Below are 19698 nucleotides of genomic sequence, written 5' to 3' on the forward strand. Positions count from 1 at the left end.
ACGTGGTAGTGAACCCCCACAGTTTTTGTTTGTCTGAGAAATATACTATTTGCCTTTCATTTTGTAAGGATACCCTTGCAGGGTAGAGTATTCTTGGCTGGCAATCTCTGTCTTTTAGTATTTTGAATATGTCATCCCATTCCTTTCTGGCTTTTAGGGTTTGTGATGATAAGTTTACTGTTAGTCTGATTGAGGCTCCCCTACAGGTGATTTGACACATCTCTCTTGCAGCTTTTAAGATTCTCTCTTGGTCTTTGAGTTTTTCCAGTTTGACTATAACATGTCTTGGAAAAGACCTTTTTGGGTTGAATATGTTTGGGGATCTTTGAGCTTCCTAAGTCTGAAAATCTGTGTCTTTTTCAAAAACTGGGAAGTTTTCTGCCACTATTTTGCTGAATATGTTTTCAACACAATCTCCTTTTTCCTCCCCTTCTGGAATACCCATGACTCAGATATTTGAGTGCTTAATGTTGTCTGATATCTCTCTTAGATTTTCTTCAGTGCTTTTAATTCTTTTTTCTTTTTCTTTTCTTTCTTTTTTTTTTTTTTTTTTTGTCTGCCTGTGTTATTTCAAACAGCCCATTTTCAAGGTCCAAATTTCTCTCTTCTACTTCTGCAAGCCTGCTGGTTAAACTCTCTGTTGTGTTTTTTATTTCACTGAATGAATTCTTCAGCTCAGCAAGCTCTGCTACATTCTTTTTCAGGGCATAGATTTCCTTGTACATTTCTTCTTTCAGGTCCTGTATACTTTTCCTCGTTTCATCATGTTGTCTAGCCGAATTTTCTTGTATCTCATTCAGTTTCCTTAGAATTATCACTCGAAATTCCTTGTCAAACATTTCAAGGGCTTCTTGTTCTACAGGATCTTGAGCTTGAGAGTTACTACCCTTTGGTGGTGTACTTTCTTGATTTTTCATATTTCTGGTATCTTTCCTTTGATGTTTAGTCATTGTGGCAGGGGGTGTCACAGTCTACTGGTTTGACACGATTATCTAGCTAGGATGTTGCTGGGTTGCCAATTTGGTATGGCTACCTCAGTGTCTGCTCGGTTGGCCACTAGTGCCTTGTGTGCGTGGTTGCCTCGGGTCTTGGGCCTCTCTAGGGAGCTTCCTCTCTGGTCAGCATGCACTCAGCTGGGCTGCTGGGTCACGCACCAACACTGCAGGGTGTGTGGTATCTGCAGAGCTTCCGCCTCCCCTGCTGCACGTCTCTCTGCTCTGCACACACTCGGCTGCTGGGTCACGTGCTGGCACCGCAGGGCGTGTGGTCTCTGCAGAGCTTCTGCCTCCCCTGCTGGATGTCTCTCTGCTCCGCAGGTACTCAGCTCCTGGGTCGCACGCTGGCACCACAGGGCGTGTGGTCTCTGCAGAGCTTCTGCCTCCCCTGCTGGATGGCTCCCTGCTCCGTGCATACTCGGCTAGGCCAGGGGTGGAGTTGCGTGGCAGATGTGAGGTCTACCTGCTGGGGCATGGGCCGACACCACAGGGCATGTGATCTCTGTGGAGCTTCCGCCTCCCCTGCTAGATGTCTCCCTGCTCCACACGCTCTCGGCTGCTGGGTTGCAGGCTGGCACCGCAGGGCCACACAGAAGCTTTTTACTTTGATGTAGTCCCATTTATTTATTTTTTTCTTTTGTTGCCTGTGCTTTTCAGGTCTTATTCATAAAGTCTTTGCTCAGTCCTATTACCTGGAGTGCTTCTCCTATGTTTTTTTCTAGGAGTTTTATAGTTTCAGGTCTTATATTTAAGTCTTTAATACATTTTGAGTTGATTTTGGTATATGGCAAGAGGTACATATCTAGTTTTATTCTTCAACACATGGATATGCAGTTTGAAAAGAGATTTTTAATGTTTGGGCATTATTCTGAAATACAGTCATTCAAGTTGTTCAAATTTGGTAGTTATCTGGGTGGGAGTTCCCTCTATCTCAGCTGAAAGGCTATAATTTATGATTATTCCAGTATTTGGTTAAATATATAGTAAAAATCAAAACATTATATGTAATAATGGCATGGAATTAAGTATTCTTATTTTCCAGTGTTTATGGGTTGAGATATTTAGAAATGACCATAAAAATCTAATATGGAAAATTGGCAAATGTATACATATAATACTGAAACCAATATATATTCTTAATTTTGATAATCTCTCAAGATTTTTGTCACATGCCAGGAGAAAGTTTATATATTTCTTAAATCATCGGTGATTATAATTTTAAATTTCTTGGAACATATAATTGAACGGTAGGTGTTTTAAACAAACAGAAAAAATTCACAGTCTTTAAAAAAAACCCTGTGCTTGATCTCAGTCTAATATTAACCAAATGAACCCTCCTCTTTTAATATTTTAACAAATTTCAACTGTAGATTTTTTCCTCTTCTCCATTAGAGAGGTTCTTAAAACAATTACTCATTTTTTGAAAGAGCAGGTGAATCCACCATTGAAGGGCTCACCATTTGATGTAGCAGAAATGTATTTTAACTTAATGTTGGGCATATGCATGTGTGGGTAAATGTACATAGTATCTTTATCCCAGACTAAGAGGTGCTTTACCCCCTGGATGATTATTTTGTCTTCGTAGAACTTTTTATTCAAAGTACCCCAGAAAATAAAATAATAATAATAATAATAATAATAATAATAATAATAATAAAGGCACCATGAGTTCTTCAAAAGCAGAGCTATGTTTTCCATCTTATTTTCCCCAACTCAGGAATTAGATGTGGTATATTTCAACTGTGGTCCCCACCAAAGTTTACCATTTTATACATTTCATTGTTATTATGGAGATTTCTGGGAACAGCAGAGTTCCTGAATTTTAGCCCCTCTTTCACTCTGTTCCATTCACTCTGCCTTCCTTGTTGTACGGACATTCCAGGGAGGTTCCTGCCTCAGGGCCTTTGCTCTGGTTGTTTGTTACCTTTGTCTGAGATGCTCTTTATCTGTTGTTCGTTTCTTATTTCCTTTTGGTCTCTCTCAAATATTATCACATCACAGAAACCTTCCCTGACATGTCTGTCTAAAATGTCAGCCCTTCCTACCCCTTCGGACCTCTCTCTCCCCTTTCCTGCTTTATTCTTCTTCCTAGTCCTCACCATTACTTGCTATTAAAATATTTACACAATTGTGTGTTCACTGTCATACTCGCCACCCCCACAACCTATTGGAGCAGGGCTTTGTCCATTTGTACTCCTAGAATTTGCAATAGTACCTAGCACATGATGTGACCTCAGTAAAGATTTGAGGGATAAATGGGTAAGATACAAATATTCTCTTCTCATAGTGTATAAGAATGCTGAATACCAAAAGTAACTAAGACTTTACATTTCACCCTCCAGTAAACTGTCAAGCCAAGACAGTATGATGTTGTAGAATATAATTTTTCAAGCATGGGCCAAAATATATCTCCACTTTGGGCTGCTAACTAATAGCAAGTGAACAGCCATATTGCGGGCTCACTTCAGAAGTCTGTAGAATAATCATAGAAATGAGTCCATGAATCTCCTTAAGTATTCTGAAATGAAAGATCATGAGCAATAACCGATTATTTATTGTCCTCTAATGTGCATGTCCCTCAAGGTTCATCAGTGGATCATTGAGTGACATTCATTGCTGAGAGGTGGTAGTGTGTAGTGCTTGAGAACAAGGAGTCTGGAGTCCGACTGCTTGGGTTCAAATCCTCCTTCTTCCACTTACTAACAGCATGACTTTGGGCAAGTTACTTAGCTTATTTATACCTCAGTTTCCTCAACTGTAAAATGGGACTACTAACAAGACTAGCTTCATAGAGTATGTGTGAAGGTCTGGTAAGTTAATATATGTGCACTACTTTGCACAGTACCTGGAATATGGCTTGTCTTCAGTCATGTTAGATAAAATAGCAGAAATCATTGTATATAATAAAAATAGCAATGGTAATAATAACAGACTCATTTAACTGTTTAAGGGCATTAACTGTTTAAGGGCATATGACTTTGCTCTTAGATCCTAAAACATTTTTTAAACAAAATATGTATACATTCATTGATGCTAAGAATGTCATGTTTAAGTGGGCGAAGAACTAGAATAGATATTTCACCAAAGGAGACATACAAATTCCAAAAAGCACATGGAAATATGCTCAGCATCACTAATAATTAGGGAAAGGCAAATCAAAACTGCAATGAGACACCACTGCACACCATTCAGTATGGCTATTATTTAAAAAATAAATTAATTAATATAAAACAGCAAGCGTTGGCAAGGATGTGGAGAAAATGGAACCCTTGTGCCCAGCTGGTAGGAACATAAAGTGCTGTAGCTGTGGAAAACATTATGGAGGCTCCTGAAAATATTAAAAATAGAATTACTGTATCATCCATCAATTCCATTTCTGGGTATATTCCCCAAAGAATTGAAAGCACAGACAAAAACAGATATTTGTACACCAACCTTTATAGCAGCATAATAGCCAAAAGGTGGAAACAACTCAAATATCCATCAGCAGATAGATAGATAAACAAAATGTGGTGTATAGATACAGTGAAATATTATTCAGCCTTAAAAAATGAATAAAATTCTGATACATGCTACCATATGGATGAATCTTGAGGATGTTATGTTAAGTGAAATAAGCCAGACACAAAAGGGAAACTATTGTATGATTTCATTTATATGAGGTACCTAAAGTAGTCAAATTCGTAGACACAGAAAGTAGAATGGTAATTGTTAGAAGGTGGAGGGAGGGAAAAACGGGGATGATTGTTTAATGAGTATGGAGTTTCATTCATTATGGGATCATGAAAAAGTTCTGTAAACAGATGGTAGTGATGGTTTCACAACAATGTAAATGTACTAAATGCCACTGGACTGTACACTCAAAACTGGTCAAAATGGTAAATTTCATGTTATATATATTTTACCATAATAAAAAAAGATGTATTTTTTAAAAACCTGTCATGTTTGGGGCAAATGGAATGTGTACATATTGGTTCAAATCTACCATAGACCTAAAAAAGAAGGATTATATGTAGGACTTACTGAGAAAGGAATTGGTCACATTATCCCATACATACATAATATAATGTGTGTGTGTGTGTGTGTGTATGTGTGTGTGTGTGTGTGTGTGTGTGTGTGTGTGTGTGTGTGTGTATATATATATATATATATATTTTTTTTTTTTTGGTAGCTAGCTGGTACAGGGATTGAACCCTGGACCTTGGTGTTAATAGTATCATGCTCTAACAGACTAAGCTAACCAGCCAGCCCTCCCATAATGATAAATAACAACTAGATAATCCAAGTGTACTTCAAAAAGTTCATGGAAAAATGGAATTAAAACATAATAGTAATTTTTCCACAAATTTTTTGAAGACCCTTGGACTTTCCATTTACAAAGCACATACATCATCATTATGTAATGTTCTTACAGTCCCCCTGGAAGGAATTTTATTCTTATTCCTCTAGTGCAGATGAGAAAATGGATCTCAGAAAAATTAAGTGTCATGGTGTTCAAGGTTTTGTTACTAGTAAGTTTGGTGTCAGGACTTAAACCCCAGCCTTCAGGCACCCACTCCTGTGCTCTCTCCTCTAAATCATATCAGATCTTCTTTCATTCCATAAGTGAATCACCCATTCTACCTTTCAATGAAATAGAAATAATGCTCATGGGCATTAGCATTGGCAAAACGATCATGGGGCTCTTGTAACCTCTGATTTTACAATAGTAAAGTAAGGTTGGTCGGAAGTATTGCATCTACCAAGTTTGATAGAATATGGCTTAAACTTTTGTTTTCTCAATCTGTATGAATGGAAATCAAGAAACACTGTCAGGTATTTAAGAATGAGATAAAATCACAAGATAGAAGTGGCGGCAGGTTTGCATTTCCTTGGGCATGATATGGTTTTTCATATGACAAATAAAGTGCTAACCAAAAATAACTATCAGAATGTCATATGGGATAAGCATACCAGCATCCCAAGAATTTCATCTCAAGTGCAGAGCCTACAACAGAGTGTCTCTGTTTCTGGAGCTGAAAAAAGTGACCAGAAAGTTTAGTCATGTTTCTTGGCCAAGGAGCCTCTGCATTAGGAGAATTTGATGCTTTCTGTGTTTCTAGGAGAATAAGTTGATATTGGCATACAACTAGCTTTCTTTTGGAAGAGTTTCTGTGGAAAGATACTCATTTGATGAAGCAATAGCTCCATAATTCCTGCAACATGACTCTCTTAAGCATCTGAAAGGAAGGCTATGAGATTCTTGCTGTTCCTATAACTCATTCTCATCATATATGAAGGTACTTAGAAAAGTTCATGAAAAGATTCATATTATCTTTTTATTCTATTTTTCCATGAAGTTTTTGAAGTACTCTCATACTTTAACAATGTAAAAATTTTCTTGTTTAATTCAGTAATCTTATTTATAAAAGAAAACCAAATACACAAAAGCACTTAAAAATTAATGTTATCTGTGTCTTTATTGTCAAAAACCACTGTCTGATAAGGTTTTTGTAATGTCCAATCTTGCTGAATGAGCTACAGTCATGTATAGAGTGAATAGGCAACAGCATAGTTTAAAATTAAAATATTTCTTTTTGTGTTGTCTATGAATTCTATGTCTCCTGCCTGTTTGGAACAGTTCTGAGACCTTCCTTGCATTGTCCAATACAGCGATCACTCACCACATGTGGCTATTTAAATTTATATATAAAATAATTTAGATGAAATTTAAAATTCAGAAAATTTAGTTTCTTACTCCTGCTTGCAACATTTAGAGTAATCAGTAGCCACATGTGGCTGGTGGTAACCATATTAGACAGTGCAGATCTAAACTTTTATGGACAGTGTTATAATAGATCTTTTAAAGCTGAATCTGCTGACTTTAAAAATTTGTTCGTCTTAGGTTGTATTCCATGCTGATGTCATGGCAGTGATGTGGGGGAACCCACTTTTACACCAGCAAAGCTGCCATCAGCTGGTCAGGCTGATAGATATGTCATGATCCCCTTCTAAGGACAATCATAAGGTGACTTTGCAACTCACTAGTGTGTCTGGCAAACCAAATTGTGTGGTCAAGATGCCTCCTCTGTAAGAGAGGCCTCTGGATGCACTTGGGCATGGCAGTCATCTCAAGTAGGTGATGCCCTGCCTTTGAAGTTGAGTCTTTTTCTAAATAGCTCAGGTACCCCCTTAGGCAGTAAGTCTCGGCTACATATTAGAATTACTTGGAAAGCTTTTAAAGATACAGGCACCTGGGTCTCATCCCCAGAGATTCTGAATTAATATCTCTGGTATGTGGCCATGATTTTTCAAAACTTCCTCCAGATATTCTGGTGTGTAGCCAGCATTGAGCACCACTTCCCTAAGGCCTGTTCTCAGTAGTTTCCTTCCAAGGCATCTGAGCCCTGAGTCAGCCACAGGTAGCAAGTCACATAAGAGCACTGAACAGGGACATGGAGACTCAAGTTTGACTTCCAGCGCTTTTACTGACTAGTGTGACTTTGGATAAGACATCGTTCTACCTGAGCCTCAGTATCTTCCCCTGGTAAATGAGGGGGTTGGTGGTTACTCACCTCCAAATTCTATCAATCTTTGAGATACCAGTTCCTATTTAATCTGAGCAAATAGAACTCTTCATGTCAAATTGTGAAAAGAAATCTTTTATCCTTTGACGTTCCCTATAAGCTGATGCGATGCAAGCCTCAGATGGCCATGAGCCTACCCATATACCCACAGCATGAATGGAACATTGGGGGAACTGGACAACCAGTACTAAGTGGTTCCAATAGTGTGTTTAGAATCCAGCCTACTTATAGCGGCTTCTGTGTGGATCCATGTGTTGTATTAAGTGATGTATCCGTGATGATTCTAACAAAGAGCTCTAACTGGCCTCAGCTATTGTGTGTGGTGAGTGAATGCTTCTCTTTGCATCCTGAGTCTCTCCAGCTGCTCACTTATGCCATCATTTCATTGCTTTCTCCAGAAGTTTTTATAAGTAGCCCCTAAAATTATCACCTCATGGACAGTAAGGTGAAGGTTATATTTATCATGACATTTTAATCTGGTTATAACTTGAGTTTCTTCTCTCTTGCCTTTTGCCAAAGCAGGCCAGCTTTCCTAGAGGCTGCCTAATACATCTCTGAAAAGGACCATTCTTCATGATGCTGTTAGAAGTGGCATCGCTCTGCTCAGCCCGTCACAGACAGTGATAGGATAGCACCTTTCAAGGTGACAGTGTTTGTGACAGCAGGCAGAGGGGAATGTGTGCTCACTAGCAAAGATAAGGAATGTGATATCATTTAGTCTATATGTTTCATCACTGAAACTGCTTATGGTTTCAAATTGCCCATGAATCAAGCTGTAAGTGCCTTAGAATAGGAAAGCAGTTGCTAGCCGGCACTTGACTGCCCTACCACAAATATTTCACTTCCTCAGTGTCTGCCGGGCTCCTCCTATAACCCACCACCCAGCATCCAGGTATCCGGCTTTTAGAAAGATCCTTCTCAGGTACCTTCAGGATATGGCTACAGGCCCTAAACACGGTGTTCAGGCCTCAGTGGCTGTCTTCTGTGAATGTTCCTGTCCTGCCACCACTGCATGGCTCACCCTGGATGCCTCAAAAGCTGCGTGGGGCAGCCCACCCCCTCCTGGGGTTTTTTCACTCTGGGTTTTGCTCATGTCATTTCATTGGTCTGGAAACCCCTCTCTCCCAGAGCTGCCCCATGAGATACAAAGGGAATTGTAAACTTTCTGGTCACCACATTAAGAAAAAGTAAAAAAAAAAAAAAAAACAGGTGACATTAATTTCAACAATATATTTTATTTAACCCAGCATATTCAAAATATTATCATTTAAATGTGTAGCAATATAAAGTACATTAAATAGTTTACATTCTCTTTTTCATACCAGGTCAAGATCCAGTGTTTATTTTACACCTATAGCACATCTCAATTTGGACTAGACACATTTCAAGTGTGTAGCAGCTACATGTAGCCAATGGCTCCAGGCTACCTTGCTGCACAGTGCAGTTCTAGCCCCTTCCTGTCACTTCACCAGGCTTATCCCAAGTCATCGTGTGAGACTCAGATCAGGGGTTGCCTCTAAGAAGCCATCTCTGAACTCACAGATGAGTTCCAGCACCCCCATTGCTCAGTGGTTCTCAGCATTAGGATTCCCTGGGGATTTTTTAAAGCCCAAAGGCCAGGCTTTACTCCAGACTAATGAGATCAGAATTTCATTGGGACCCAGGCTTTAGTTTGCGGTAAGGGAGTGTTCAACTCCTAGAGAGATTCCAACGGGCAGTCAATGGTGGGAACCCTCTCTAGCAAGATCTGATCAGCTGAGCACGTTCTGGGTGGGGCGGAGGGGTGGGGAGGAGATAAAAAAAAAATAAGTAGATACATTATACATGAAATGGTTACTCTACTGTAAGGAAAAATGAAGCAGAGGAGGAAACAGCGACTGCGGAGGGAGCTCGCCTTCATACAGGGTGGTCAAGACGACCTCTGTTCCCCAGGGCTGCAGACAGGCTGGGGAACTAGTACGAATTTCTGGGGCCCGGCTGGCTGTCTGGAAAGAGGACCTGAGGCACACCCCGTGTGTATTTGCTGTAATAATGGTGTGGCACGAACAGCCCCGAAGCCTCAGTGGTTTATAACATTAAACTTTTTATCTTCTGTAGGTGGGCCGGGCGCTGCGGGGCTCGGCTCTCCCCGCCTGTCCCCTTGTTCGGGGACCTCTTTACATACTTGCCTTGTAAGGATGGCAGACGCACGACGAGTGGAGGGAACGCACAGGTGTCTTGTCCGGCCAGGGCCAGTCACGAGACCGAGCCTGAGAGCCGGGGTGGGAGTTTCCTGGGCCATTGCCCACCGTGGAGTGTGCGGGAGACAGGCAGGGAGGGCGGCCGCGGGGCCGGGGATGGGGTCTTCACCCCGTGTGCGGATACTCAGCTGGGATGCACGGGGTCCTCACCCCGTGTGCGGATGCTCAGCTGGGATGCATGGGGTCCTCACCCCGTGTGCAGAAGCTCAGCTGGGATGCAGGGAATCTTCACCCCGTGTGCGGATGCTCAGCTGGGATGCATGGAGTCTTCACCCCGTGTGCAGATGCTCAGCTGGGATGCATGGAGTCTTCACCCCGTGTGCAGATGCTCAGCTGGGATGCATGGAATCTTCACCCTGTGTGCAGATGCTCAGCTGGGATGCAGGGAATCTTCACCCCGTGTGCGGATGCTCAGCTGGGATGCACGGGGTCTTCACCCCGTGTGCGGATGCTCAGCTGGGATGCACGGGGTCTTCACCCCGTGTGCGGATGCTCAGCTGGGATGCACGGGGTCTTCACCCCGTGTATGGATGCTCAGCTGGGATGCATGGGGTCTTCACCCCCTGAACGGATGCTCAGCTGGGATGCATGGGGTCTTCACCCTGTGTGTGGATGCTCAGCTGGGCAGCCTTTGCTCGGATGCTTGGGCGTGCTGTCTAATAACAAGATCGAAGCCTGTCTCGGCCCCGTGCTCTGTGTGATCCCCCCAGCGTGTCCTCAGAGGCCCCTGCGCACTTCTCAGCCTAGTGGCCCCCGCTTCACACTCACGGCTCTCCGTGCAGTGCGCCTTAGCTCAGAGCCCTGGCGGCCACTTCTGTACAGTTAGCACCTGGCTCATTGCCTGAGCCATGCAGAAGCCACTCTTCTATGCTGTCGGCTGCAGGGGGTACCCTTTTCTCTGTCTCCTTTGGTACTATGCACCACCCTTACAATCATAGGTGTTCAGTATCTATCTGTCCTGTTGCCTAGAAGCCCCACGAGAGTGGTAAATACACCTGTCTTGTTCATGGATGCATCTCTAAGGCCAAACTCAGTGACTGGCACATCACGGGCCCTTAGGAAATGTTTGTTCAATTGCATGAAATTATTCTAGAATGAGCAGAAAAGTTAGAACTATATATATAGGGTCTCAGATGAAGCTAGGACATCCCGAAGTCACTTATCCTCTTTGAGGCTTAGTTTCGTCTTCTGTAAAATGAGATTTATAATGTGATGTTTACGACATGGGGATAGTGTAAAGATTAAATGATATAATTCATGTAAAAGCCTTAGAATATGTGTACATCATAAAATCTCGATAAATAAATAGGTAATCTGTAGAACAGGAACATAGAAAACCAAAATGAAATAACATATAATAGAAGGAATTTCATTAGACTCATTCTACACATCTCTCTCTCTCTCAGTAACTAAGGAACCAGCCAAAGTAATTCTCAGATTATCAACTGCTACTTGTAAGAGTTTTGAGAGAAAGAAGAGTGTCAAAAGACATCGCGTCTCTAATTTCAAAGAGTGATCACAGACGTGATAGGCTGAATGCTTAGCACAGGAAAGGTATAGAGAAAGACAGAGCAGGCTCAGCTCCCTTTGCAGACACCTGGAAGACAGCACCATCCTCAGTAATAAGCCCAATGGCTGTGCAGAGACCAAGTTTTGTCACACCACTCTCCTCTCCTCGTATAACTGGCTGACTTGTCTGGAGATCAAGAGAATTAATACAATTTGTCATGGCTGTAGTCGGTATGACAGACATTTCATAAATTAACACCTTATGTCCTAGATCTAGCACTGGTCCTCTTTCCTGATTGGTAAAAGTTTGGACAGCAAAGGAAAAAAGAGGACTGAAAAAAAAAGTAAACAAATGGATAGATGAATGACTATCTGGATTACTGAAAGAAATAGTAGATGAAGAGCTTCTCTTTTCAAGGTTAATAATAATATCAGCAAAGCCTGTATCACATATTACCAGGGAAGTCAGCTAACTATTTGTCCAGGGAGCAGAGAAGAAGCTCAAAGCTTTAAGGCATAATTTAAGGTGAGGCTGGTGAGGAAGAATGCCAGGCAGGTGTCAAAGAATCAGCAGCCTGCACTGTGGGGCCACTGTAGGTGGTGGGTGGGCAGATGGCATCCAGTTGAGCCACGTAGCAGAGCAGCCTGGGGCCTTCTCAGTCCAGGACCTTCTCAGTCACCCCAACATCAACTCAGAGAGCCCAGGTGATTTTTATCCAGATCCCAAAAAGTAGTGGTTCTCAAAGAGCCGTTTGCAAACTGGGTTGACCTCAGAAGACTCTCATGGGCCTAGAGTAAAATGAACAAAGTAAGACTAATACAGAGATAGTGAGTTTTTTATACGGTTAATCTATGCAGTGTAAGATGTGCTTGTCTTCCCTACCTCTAGTGCTATTTTATCCTTTCCTAAAATGTTTTGATTGTGATAATAGATACTAATTAGTCATTGGTTTATTTTTCACCTACTTAGCAAAATAGAAGGTGGCCACCCTGTGTGGGTCCTTCTGCATTTTTAATGTCAATTTTTATTGAAGTGTAGCACGTAAGTGCACCACTTGGTTAATTTTTACAAGATGAACACACAAGTAACAGAACATGTCTTATACCTCAGAAGACTCCCATCCCTCATTCCAGTCACTACTTTCCCCCAAACAAACCACTCTTGACTTCCAACAGCCTGATTTCATACTTACATAAATGGTGTCTCACAGTGTTTTCTCTACTGTGCCTGCATTCTTTCACTCAACATGATGTTTGGGAGACTCATCTACCTTGTGCAGGTAGCTGTGATTGATTTGTTCTCATTGCTACACAGATATAGTGTTCTGTTCCAGTGTCATCCTACTGAGGATGGACATTAGGGATTTTTCCACTTCAGGACCATTATGAACACTGTGGCTACAAGATATTTTGTACATTTCTTTTGAGGCACATGTGTACATATTCCTTTGGGTTTACCTCTCTAAGCATCTGTTACTAGAGCTGGGAAATGAAATCAATGGTATTGACTTCGCAGTGTTGTTGTAAAGATTAAATGAGATGACGTATGTGAAACTTTTGTGAACTTTAAATGAGATGCAAATATAAGAGTTGCCCCTTTCAGGAAGATCCTCTCCTGTTTCACTCTACCTGTTCAAGGGTCCAACATCTATCTCTAATAGTTCTCAGGCCTTCCAGACCCATATAGGATATAGGGTCTGTAACAGTGATTCTTAACTTTAGGCCAAGGTATGTAGGTATAGCAAGGTCTCTACACAGGGGGAACTGGCACATATCTATTGATTTGTAGATTTTATTTCTACTATAGCTAAGAATCCATTAGGTTATAACACCCTCTATCAAAGGGACCCTTAACATTTCATCTAAACTGATGGAAACCAAGATACAGCTTCCTGGAAACAAGGCAAAAGAGATATGACAAAATATCAGCCCAGGTACAAGGGAAATTTGCATTTTTACCAGATTTTCTGAGAATTTGGACTTGTGAGCATGTATGAGAATATCGTTGGGGCAGCACATTCTACTCAGAAACACTACTATAGGAGATCACATACGAGGGCCAAGAATGCTTTTAGATTTGGGGAGATATTGAGGTATGAGGCTATGGTTTCATTGTAATGATTCCCTGCTTGTAGTGTTTAGTTTCTTTGGTCCCCACAAGCATGACACCAACATTCTTAGCACTTGAACCCTAACAGATTGTGCAGCAGTGGGGATTTGCACTTACAGCCAATGGTCGTGTATGGCTTTCACATGGTGATCGTAGCAACACCATACACTCGTGCAGGGCTTTATGATTTCCATACCATTCTACACTCCTTCTTCCTTTTTATCCTCACAGCTGCCCCAGAAATGAGGCAGGGAATGGAGTGTTCACATCCCTATTTCTCTTAAAACCAAAACTCAGAAAGGATGCCTGTCTTGTCTATGGACACAGTATTAAGTAGTGAACCCAGCCCTAAAACTTGGATCTTCTGCCTTTCAGTTTCCTCTGTTCACCACACAGCTTCCTGGTGCACATCTGCATGCCCTGCTATAAATGCCCCGAGAGCAGAGGGTACCCCTTGTCCTCTCTTCTGTTTCTCCTCTGCACCTACTCCTACATCTCAAACCTACTAGGTACTTAATATAGTCGGGATAACACATCTTTCTTTACCAGCTGGTTGCAGTTTAAATAGGTTGCTCTAGCAGTTCAGATGCAACAAAGGAACTCTTGATTGAAAAAAGATTTTAAGGAGCCTGTGATTGTACAAAAATAGATCCCAAAGCAAATCTAGAGAAGACACAGATTATTGGTCGATATTTTAAGAAAGAAAAAAATATTAGTGTTTTTCTCTGACAGCTTTGGAGGATGGTCAGGACCAAGAGGGTGGAGATGGAAAAGGTTAGAGTAGCCGGGGGGAAATAGGGTGGGTGGCCAGAGCCAGTGAGGAAATGTGGCCAGTGAGGAATTCCCTGTGGTGAGGAGGGTTGAGTGCTAGTGATACTTTAACTTACAGGCATTTCCTATTCTGCTAGTAACCTCTGGATGATTTTGCCTCAAACTTCAGTAAAATTATATTACACTTTCTGTGTTGGTGGCTCTTTAGGAAATGAAGGAAGAGGGGCCAGGTTGGTCATTGGTCTGAAGAGGGCAGACACATGCCCCAGCCAGAAAGAGGGGCTGAGAGATGGAGCGTAGGGGAGGACTTCTCACACATCGCTAGGCTCACGGCTGAGGCCTCTAGAACAGGAGACAGATCAACAAGAGAAAAGCATGCAGATTTATTTAATATAAGCTTTATGTGGCACAGGAGCCTTCATGAAGATATGAAGACTAAAGAAGCCGATAAATCTGAGTATTTTTAAGCTTAGGTTTGATGAATAGTGCCCAGTGGTGAAGAAAGGGTTGGAGGACAGAGGGGTATGATCTAATGGTGACAGAAGGGTCAAGGGGGTGGGCGGGGGGGGGGCTTAGAAAGGCCTGTTTGTTCAGGTTCTTCTCTGTGTCTCTGTGTCTTCTGAAACAAGGATATTCCTTTCCTCCTTTCCACCTCTCAAAGGAGGACCTTATGACCTGCTTCAGGGGGGACAGGTGAGTGGAAGGTGAGAGAGACCTTCCTGCTTCTGCTGTTTGCTCAAATGCCACGGTGCCAATTTTGCACTTTTGGCATTTCCTGAACTGCATCGGAGTGAAAGGCAGCAGTGCTGAGTGAAGTAGCCTGAGCAAAGGCCTCCTTAGGAATGCTCAGAAACATTGGAAAGTCACTAGACTTCCTGCAGAACATGGCATATTTGGGAGTCAAATCATTTTTGTTGAATGTTGAAAAAGGCAGTGACTCCACAAAGCTGAAGGACTCAAAGACATAGAGGTTACATCAGTAGTCATTGAGTTACTCAAATTAGGATCCAGGTACCTCAGTCTTTGAAAAGCTTATGGAGTTTTAGTTTTGTATTTTTTCACCTTCCATTTTATCCTTACAGTTACTGTTCTTGTTCTGCTGGGAAATGACTCGATTTAACTTTTTTTGCTGGTTTACATAATCAACCAGGGACATGTGCAAAGCCAGGATCCTAGCTGTGTGGGATCTTTCTGAACTCTTACCACCCTGGGCTTCAGAGTGGGGTGTAGGGGTGTATGTGTAAAGGAGGGGAGAGCAGGGTCACAAAGAGAAGGAAGATCACTTACCAGCTTAAGGAAAAAATTGTTTTCCCTTAAATATATATATTTTTTCAGAGTCAGCAAAAGCCAGAGGCATCACGTCTATGAAACTGCATTTACATTTATAGTTCAAATAAGAAAAATGAATTCTCACTAGAGAATGTCCTTAAAGTGATTATAAATCCACGCTTTTGACTGGCATGCTGGGCGGCAGTTTGACTGGTATGTGAAGATGTGTATTGTACTTGAAAGTTGAGGCAAGCAAGAAATTTGGGAACGGAGCCAGTGGGGACATTTTACCATGGGAACAACTTAGTCACAGAGAGCCATCTCTTCTATTGAAAGCTGCTTATACCTTGCTAACTTTGCAGACATTTATTCCACAATGAAGTCTGGCTTGTGATGGGTTAATAATTAGATACTCCTTGTGTGTAGTTCAAGTGAAGGCCACTAGCTATGACTTCACTTTGGCTGGGGTTTCCCTGTAATCCATTTAGCAAATTAAAGAGATTACTTTGATTGGTGCCATTATCTCCTATTCTCTTGCGGGTGAACCACTTAACCTGTGCTTAATTGAAAGAGATAGAGAGGGTACAGTAACAAATACAATCAAAAAGAAGGGGCAATAGGATCTGTAGGCCAAACAAATGATCAGCACCAGGCTAACAATAGCAGATTAGAGGTGAGATCAATTAATTAGAAGCTATTGTAGGCGTTGGGTGGTTGCCAAGGTTTCTAATAGCCTAAGCCATCATGCCAGCTCTGTTTAGGAGGATTTTAATGACTGGGAGTTGATGTGGTTATTTCAATAATTACTTACTTTTATAATTACTTCATTAGAATACTAAATGTATTACTTCAACAAGAAAGATCTTTATCCCCCCACACGTCCAGCCATATGGGGAAAATAGCTGTGCTCATGTTATGTTAATAATCACATATTAAGTGCCTGCTCTTCAAGGCCCTGAGCTAGGTGTTCAGAGTACAGAGATAAATGAGACACTGTCTTTGGGGTGGGTGCAAACACAAAAGCATAATTTCAGTGCAATTGGATAAGATTTAAGATAAAACTGTGAAAAGGGTACACATTAGTCTCAGTTTAGTAGAGGAAAGAGGTCATCCTAGTTGTTTCAAGCAGAAAGGGATTCAATATAGGGAATTAGGTACCAGATCTGGCCTCCATTGCCTGACTGACCTCACCCTGCCCTCACCCTGCTTCCCCCACACTGGATTCCTTCCTCTTCTTTGAATTCCCCAGTTACACTCCCATAGAGGGGCCTTTGCACTGGCTATCCCCTCCATCTGCAGTGATCTTCCTTCAGATACCACATGACTGACTTCCTTTCTCTTTAAATCTTTCCTACAACATCACCTGTGAGCAATGTCACCTTACTACAGCGGCCCCGTTTTAAATTACTTCCAGCACTTCCTTAACACTGTTTTTCTATTTTCCATAGCACTAAATTTTTAAAATATGAAATATTGATTTCATGTGTTCATTGTTTATTCCCCCACGCAGAGTAGAATGTAAGCTCCATAGGCAGGACTCTATGTCTCTTTTGTTTACTGATGCATCTCAAGGAGCTAAATTAGTGTCTGGAATATAGGTGGTGCTTGATAAACATTTGCTGAGTGAATTAGGTGCTTATAGCATCACCAGAAGAACTAATAGAGGAAGCCAGGGAACTGCCACTAGACTTACAGGTTCAAGGTCACTCTACCGTAGCTGTGATGGAAACCGTTGCTGATGCACTCTCAGTGCACAGCTGGCTGAGCTCACCACTGCACCCACTCACATCTTCGAGAGCCTCCTTGTGAGCCTTCAGTGCCCCAGGAAGATGGCTTCTGCTTCACTTCTACCTTCCAAACCTCAAGGAAGACAATCTAGCAAACGTATTGCTTATATTTTCAATTTCTCCAAACGGAAGGAAGGTGAAATGGAGACTGAGGAAGCCAGTCTAACTGTCTACCACTGGACATTATAAGAATAAGAAGAAGAGACACTGTCTCTCCCCTTTTCAGATGAGCAACCTGCAGCTCAGAGTGGTTACATAACTTGCTTTAGGTCTCGTAAGTCACTGAGCCAAGTTTACCTATCTGGGTCTCGTGATTTTGAAGCCATTGTTTTCCTCCACATCATCCCTTTTGGCTACTCACAGCATAGTACTAAGGTCAAAATCACAAGTTTAAGTCCCCAGGAAGACTTTTCCCTCTCCTAAAATTATGGCAGTGACTTCTAACATTGGCCAACTTGAACCAGACAAGAGAGCAGAGGCAGGCTATGGAAAGCAATTAGAGCTCTGAAAATAGCAACTCAAAACATGAGCCTGTTTCACGGCAGGTCATTTTTGCTATCATACGCAGTCCACTTAGGTTGAAGAACATTAAATGACTTCCCTCTCTATTTTGGGCCTGACCCTGAGTGGAAATTCTCCTGTTTCTCTGCATCTCGACACCAGTGCCACATCCATCTGACAGGAGGCCACGTAATTGCTGAAATTAAAACATAATACCTGACACCTTAGAGGTGGCTCGATGGAGTCTGTGAATATTTATTTAATGGAAATGGAGTAAGTATGACCTTGCTGGGTCAGACTGACTGTTTCTCTCCCTGACACACCTTGTGAAGAAACAGAGGAATTTTAAGCTGTGGATCAATAAGGTCATCGGCTGTGGAGCTGCTGTGATGAGCTGGATGAGTCCATCATCAGGGACAGCCACAAGCATTTCTAGGGGGCCAATTTGTGAAGGGCATTCAGTTAGGGCCCAAGCAGGATTGGAGATAAGTAACTCTGCCTCCAGGCATTTGTGTGAGTGGGTCAGGTGCCTTCTGAAATGGCTCTCAGTGACCTGCAACTCCTGCTGTTCACTCCCCGTGTAATCTCCTTTCCTTGTGTATATAGAGTGGACCTAGTGATAGATAGATTGTTCTCCTAACAAATAGGTGACATACAACAAAAATGGTGGGATGTCACTTCCAAAGTCAGGTTATAAAAGACTGTGACTCCTGGCAGTCCCCCTCCAGGTACTGGAGCATGCCCCCTCCCTGTCCCCCTCCCTCCCTCCTTCGATGAAGTGAACTGCTGTGTTGGAGAAGTCCACATGGTAAACAACTGAAGGTGGGCTTCAGCCAACATCCATGGAGGAACTAAGGCCCCCAGTCTAACAGCTCATGAGGAACTGAATACTGCAAAGAAATATGTGAACTTGAAAATGGATCCTCCCCCAATCAGCCTTAAGATGACTACAGTCCAGTCAACACCTTGATCACAGCCTGTAGGAGACCCTGAAGTAGAGGACCCAGGAAGTAGAGTTAAACCATGCCCAGATTCCTGACCTGAAGAAACTGTGAGATAATAAATACTGTCATTTTACGCCACTAAGCTTTGAGTAATTTTTTAATGTAGCAATCGATAACTAATATTGTGTGGGAGGTAGCATTCTAAAATAGGGGTTCTCAGCACTCTATAAGTCCCTGCAAGATGAAACATAGAGGAAGGCCTTAGGATGCTTAGTGAAACCATTTGGATGTGCATTCAGGAACATTCAGGAATAGAAGTCAAACCTTGACTCATGTTTGAATAGTAATTTCCCAGGTGTTCTTAGAGCAGCTGTGTGAGATAGAAGCCCCAACACTCATTCCTTTATGTGTTTATTTATATTTCCCTCATTTATCTCCTCATTTGTTCCTCTTTGCATCTCCAGGTACTGTGTTAGATACTTGGAGCCCTCACGGAGCTTCCAGTTTAAGAGGTAAGAGCAGCATTAACTCAGTGATCAAAACTGTGAATGTACAATTAAAACCTGAGATGAGCTTTCTGAAGTAAAGGAATAATCTTAACAAAGGAGTTTGACCCATGTTGGGTTGGGGTCGGGGAAGGCTCCACTGAGGCAGTGATGTGGTGAATCCCAAAGAATGAATTAAGGAGGTGAACTGGAAGAGGAGATGCATCCTGATCGGCAAGAATAACATCCACAAAGCCCTGTGTTGGAGAGGCCCATTGTTTGTTCAATGCACTAGAGAGAGAGGAGGAAAGATAAGTGGGTCAGGTAGGTGGGGATCAGGCTATGCAGGGGTTTGTAGAACAAATGGCAATAGGAAGCCATTCAAAGGGGGCGGTTGCTAGTGCCATGATTAGATTTATACTCTGAAGAGGTCACTATGGGTACCGTGTTGAGAACCAGTGGAGGGGAGCTTGAGTTCATCCTGGAAGACCAATTAAGATGCTCTTGCAGTAACCTGAGTG

This window comes from Cynocephalus volans, chromosome 11 (genome assembly GCF_027409185.1).
Source record: "Cynocephalus volans isolate mCynVol1 chromosome 11, mCynVol1.pri, whole genome shotgun sequence".
Taxonomy (NCBI): Eukaryota; Metazoa; Chordata; class Mammalia; order Dermoptera; family Cynocephalidae; genus Cynocephalus; species Cynocephalus volans.